Genomic DNA, 6,231 nt, shown 5'->3' on the forward strand with positions numbered 1-6,231 from the left:
GACAAAGGGGTGTTATATAGTGTGGATGAGAAATTAATGGGTGTAGACTGGTTCACACTATACTCTGTGACAAAGACCAATTCACACATCATAGTCCACAGTTGTTTTGAACTTGGACAAACTGTGTGAACTGAACTGTACCAGTCCACGCCCATAGTGATGTTCTCTAAGCATGGGGTGGACCAATCTACATCACACTTTTTATTCCATGTATCTCATATACATTTATGAATGATCTACACCAATGTTTTAAAAAACGACCTAAAAAAAGAACTGCTCTGGCCACCGGTTTATGGGTCGACGATCTAACCGTCTGGTTCGAACAGACAGTCTGTTATGACAAACAAATTAAAAAATAAAAAAATAATAATTAAAAATAAAAAGCGGTCAAAACCGTTGAACAGGTCAACGGGTTGACAGTTCGACCGCTTGGGTAAACACATTGTTGACTTTTTCAATGGTTTTTGGCCAAATATCGGGTTTGGGGAAAAACAAAACCACTTGCCTAGATGGTTCCCGAGCCAAACGGTCTGACCGTCTGGGTCAACGGCGGTTCAAAGACCTTGATCTATACAGTTATTCATAAATATCTAATTTTTACATTTTATATGATAAATATATTAAAAAATGCATCAATGAATTAATATTAACCAATAAATATTAGTTTTTTATAAAAACAATAGTAAAATAATATAATTAAATTTAAAAAATATTTTTTTTAAAATATTTAAAAATATTATTTTGTTGATAAAAACATTAAAAAAATAAAATATTAAGTAAAATAATTAATATTTTATTGATAAAAAAATTAAAATGTGAAACAAACAATAGGGTTTTAGCCTTTCATGGAGAACGTGAAGCAGGGGATCAAAAATAGAGCGTGGACGGGCCCTAACCATGAGTTCTTGCCATAGATGAGAAATTGGGGTGTGGACGAGTGTTCATCCCATGAAATGGTCCCGTCCACGAGATGAATACGGTGCCGAACGCCACCTGAATTTGGTTTCAAAATTGATTCTTAAAATCAATCCGTTTTCATGGATCACTTCTTTGATTATTTCTAACTAATTTCAATTTTTTAGAATGATATGGTATCCAACATATTATTAAATAATAACTCTAATACAAAAATAATAAAACCCTTGAAAATCATTACTAAATAGACTTATAACCGATTTCTCAAAAATCGACTTACATGGCAAAAATGATATCAAATAACAAAATTTATCGAAATAATCAGCATCGGTGCCAAACATCACCTAAATCCTCCAAAATTGGAATTGGAATCACTTATTCCTATGCCTATTTGATTCAGTCAGGAATTAGATCATATTCCAATTGTTGTTATTTGGTTCAATGGGAGTTGGAACCATAATCAATTGAATTTTTTTTAATTGTGTATTAGCCTATTTATTATTTTATTATTACTTTATTAGTATTTTATTAATATATTATTATTTTATTATTACAATAATAATATTTGTATTCCTAATTTATTATTTTCTTATTAATTTATATTGTTTTCATTTGTTATTTTAACATTAATTAATTATTATTAAATAATGAATATGTTAGTATTTTATTATTACTTTAATTATATTGTGTTAATATTCTACTTTATTATTATTATTATTATTATTATTATTATTATTATTATTATTATTATTATTATTATTATTTAATATTTAATATCTTAGTGTTTATCATTAATGTATGAATTTTTTACTAACATGTGATTATATTATTATTACTTTAGTAATATTTTTATTACTATATTTTATTAATGATTTATTACTTTATTATTATTTTCTCATTATCTTATTAATATTCTATCATTTTTATTATTTCTAAATTAATTTATTATTGTTTAATAGACAATATGTTAGTATTTTATTATACCTTTAGTTATAATATATTAATATTTTATTTGCACTTTATTATTTTTATTTAATAAATAATATCTTTGATTTTTATTATCAATCTATTAACGTTTTATTATAATGTTATCATTCTATGAATATTTTACTAACATTTTGTTATTATATTTATGGGTTTTTATTATTCAGACCATCCCAACAAATCTTAGCTCCACTATACAGTTGGGGTAGGTGCCAGCTTACACAGGCGGGTATTGGTGTTGTAGGTGGGGGTATTTGAAATTTTAAATTGTTGTAGGTTTACAATGGAATTTAGAATTCTGAGGTGGAGTGCAATATAGTTTTTATTTGTATTTAAAAATGAATATCCTTGTAAGTTATTATTAATTTATTAATATTTTATTATTTTATTATTAATGTATTATTTTTATTATTAATATTAGAATTTGGGGGTTTTTTGTCATAAATTCTTTACTTCTTGACATAATCTGGAACGGGATTATGGGAATCTCATTCCCCCAAACATGGGAATCAAAATCCCATTCCATTGAAACAAGTTAGTTGACATTCAAAATCCCCAAACATGGGAATCTCTAAATGGGAGAGGTTCATGCGGACATTCAATTATCAAGCTGATATCCCTTGAAACAAGTTAGTTGACCATCTTGACCTAGGAGTTTTTTTATCCATTGCCTAACTTATTGTTTGATCATGATGGGGCGATTAATCTCGAAAAGCCCATGCATAGTGCCAATAAATGATAATCTATGGAAGGGCCCAATATATTGCCCAATGACGATGTTCAAGGAACCAAGCTTTTACATGCAAAGTGGGTATGATCAATTCATACTTCCCCATTCATTTTAGCTTTAGGCTAGGTTTGTTTGGGGTGGAAAATCAAACCGGGGTAAACTTTACACCCTAGTTCGATTTTACTGGCGTTTGATAAACATGTAATTACATCGATAATCAATGTAATAAATACATCAAAATTATCGATGTATTTATTACATCTCTCTCTCTTCTTCTTCTTCTCCTTTTCTCTCACTCTCTCTCTCTCTCTTCTCCTTCTCTCTTCTTCTTAGGTGAATTTCAAGCTTTCCGTTTCAGTTGATGTATCTAACCAAAAGGTTACTTCATCGCCGTCGTCCACTAAGTCGATGCATTCTAAACCAGTTCCGGTTAACTCGTTGAGACCCTTCAATCATCACAATAACCAGCATCGCTATCATTCTTCTCCAATGGGGTTTCGTCATAATCAGAGGGGGAATGGATTAAATAAGAGGGGAGGGAACATAGAGGAAGATGGGTTGTAATCAGAAGATTTGGAACTATTCAAATACGTGTCACTAGCTTCGGGGCTTTGATGATTGGAATTCCATTCAAGGGTTCAATCTCTGGCCGAGAAACCCACATCAACTGTTTCATTGATTTGTTAATGGTCCTGCAGGGTTTCTTCCGCCACCGCCACCGCCACCTCTTTGGCATTCTTTCCCTCCTCCGACTACAATTGTCAATCCTCCTTATGTCAATGTTCTTCCTCCATCGACCCCCTTGGACCCCCTCCATTTTCAGGCTGCATGCCTCCATATGGGTATTATAATAATGCTTACTTTCCACTTATAGATGAATACTATGGTCCACTGGTGCCACCACCAGCAACTTTTTCTCTTTTCGTCACCGCCACAACAACTGGTTGCAGTAGCAAATCTGAACCCCTGTGACCTGTTGGGTTGTTGTAGAAGTTGTGAGCTTTGTCGTTCATGGTGGATATCTTGTTTTAGGGCTTGTTTCGTGGTTTTTACTTTCAGGGGTTTGGTTTGGTGGCAAGGTGAGACATAGTGGAGAGGTCAAGAGAATGCGTCCGGTATGAAATGGAAGATTTGTCTCTCTTCCGGTATGCAATGGTAGATCTCCGGAGAGGTCAATGGAGAGGTGAGACACAACAACAGATCTGTCTCTCTTTCTCTCTTCTCCTTCTCTTTTTTCTTCTTCTTCTTCCCCTCTTCCCTCTTCCTCTGTAGATCATCTCACCGAATTTACGCCTTGACAACCAAACGAGGTAGGTGTATATTTTCAAAAGGAACCGGTTTTAATTTCCACCGATCACTAAACCGATTCATTTTTTCCATGGTGTAAAATTTGAATTTACACCTCAAACAAATGCAGCCTTAATGGATTTTCATATGTGGGTCTACATATGAGAAATGTTAGTTGTATGATTCTATATACTTTCCTGTTAAGCAAATAAACGTATAAAAGAAGTGCTATTTATGGCCCAACATGATCGACCTACAATAGCAAGCCTAGTTATGCACTTATGCTGTACAACCCTTGAATAAGGTCCCTTTGGGCTTGGTTGATTTTACTCTGGGTGGCCTAATCCTCCTTATACCCTATACCAAGCTTGGTCTAGGCCTAGTCAATTGCTTATTTTCACCAAGCCATGAGGAATATGAATATTTTGTCATTAATGAGAATGTTAAGACACCACCTCATAAAGGATGTAGAACAAGAGAGTAGTAGAGGGAAATAAATGATGGTAGAAGTAGGGGTGTAAGTTGGGCGGGCCCAATTCAAGCCCAAATTGGGATGCAAGACTACAATTTTATACGGATTGGGCTTAGATTTTTTGTCCTCAGGCTGGGCTCGGGCCCAAGAAGTTGGGATTTTTTATTTTTTGGGCTGGTCTTGGGCCTAGCCTTAGGTAGTCTGAACCTTGTCCAAGCCAGGTTCAATTATACATTTATAGTGGGTTCATTGACCAACCTGAATGCATCAAATTACAGTGCGGACTGGGCTTGGAATGGGAAAACAGGGCTTAACCTTAAGCTCGATCCGGGTTTGGGCCTTAAGCCCAAATTTTTAGGGTCGGGCCTGGGTTGACCATAAAGCCAGCCCAACCCTCCCAACTTGCACCCATAAGTAGAAGCACGTTATGATAGGCTTTACGATAAGAGTTAGGGTAAAAAGACGTAAACCCCCTTAAAATTTATCCTAAATAATAAACCCTTCCCTCTCTCTTTAAAATGGTTTGAGACCTTCCCTATAAGACAAAAACCTCCCCTCCGTTAACAAATTGATTTACATGTGATTCGTTCGCAAGTTAATTTTTTTGAAAGATCCATTTTTGCCCTAGTAGTCCCTTTGCCTTATAAGTGATTGACTTTGGACAATGACTTCTCCTTTCGCTGAGAAGACAAACCATTTGGCATCCATTTCTCATAGATTTGGAATTATACACTAGATTTCAATTGGAAATTTTCTTTCATTCAATTGGGAGTTAGCATAGTAGATAAAAATATATTGGAACGTTCTTATTTTCCCTCCTCTCTGCAAAGAAAGCAGTGAGAAGTTGTTAGTGGAAGGTCACTGTTACAAGGAATACTAGCCAAAATTTGACGTTTGGCTTTTTGTGATTTTTGTCCTCATGGATCTTCTACAACACCTCTAAGCTTTGAAATCTATGGTCCAAAAGTCCAAAGGGATTTTTGGACTGCAATCCCTCTTAAAAATTGAATTTGCAGCCCCCTCCTAGTCTACTAGTAGCTAGGGGTGATTATGGGCTAGGTCGGACTTCGCACTTATGATAAGGGCTATAGCTTAGGCCCAGACATGATTTTGGGCCAATGTCTTTCCTATATAAAACATTACATATTTATAATATTTTATATTAAATGACATAACATGCATATAAACTTATTTTATATATTATATAATATAAAATATTACATATAATATAAATTATACATATCATCATATAATATATATATAATATAATTTAATGTAAAATAACATGTATACATATGTATATAGTATACACAAAATGTGTAAGTTTAAATATATGCGGGCTAGGCCGGGCCCAGGTTACGCTTGAAGTATTAAGCCCAAGCCCAGCCCAAAAATTTGCGGACCTGATGTGAGCCCGGGCCTGAACACAAAACCCAAGCCCAAGCCCGGAATTTTCGGGCTAGGCCGGGCTAGGCTGAAATGATCACCCCTACTAGTACCCCCTCCCTATAAACCACATCCTACCCGTGAATTTGGCATCAATCCTCGGATAGGATTCAGTCCACCCCTAGTCTAGTAGTAGCTCCACCTAGGGGTGGACTGAATAGTAAAAACCCCAAGTCCAAATGCAACTTTCAAGTACCCAATAATGTGTGCCCATGGGTACATGTCCATGCAATTCTTTCTATAACAAAATTGTGTGCCAAATTGACTCTCGGCCTTTATCTTTCCATTATTATTATTAGTATTAGTATTAGTATTATTATTATTATTATTATTAATAAAATAATAATAATAAGAGAAAAATTTATTCACTAGAAGCCAAAATACCGGGAGGCCCTTC

Source organism: Nelumbo nucifera, chromosome 1, assembly GCF_055504915.1.
Source record: "Nelumbo nucifera cultivar China Antique chromosome 1, China Antique-T2T, whole genome shotgun sequence".
NCBI classification, from domain to species: Eukaryota; Viridiplantae; Streptophyta; class Magnoliopsida; order Proteales; family Nelumbonaceae; genus Nelumbo; species Nelumbo nucifera.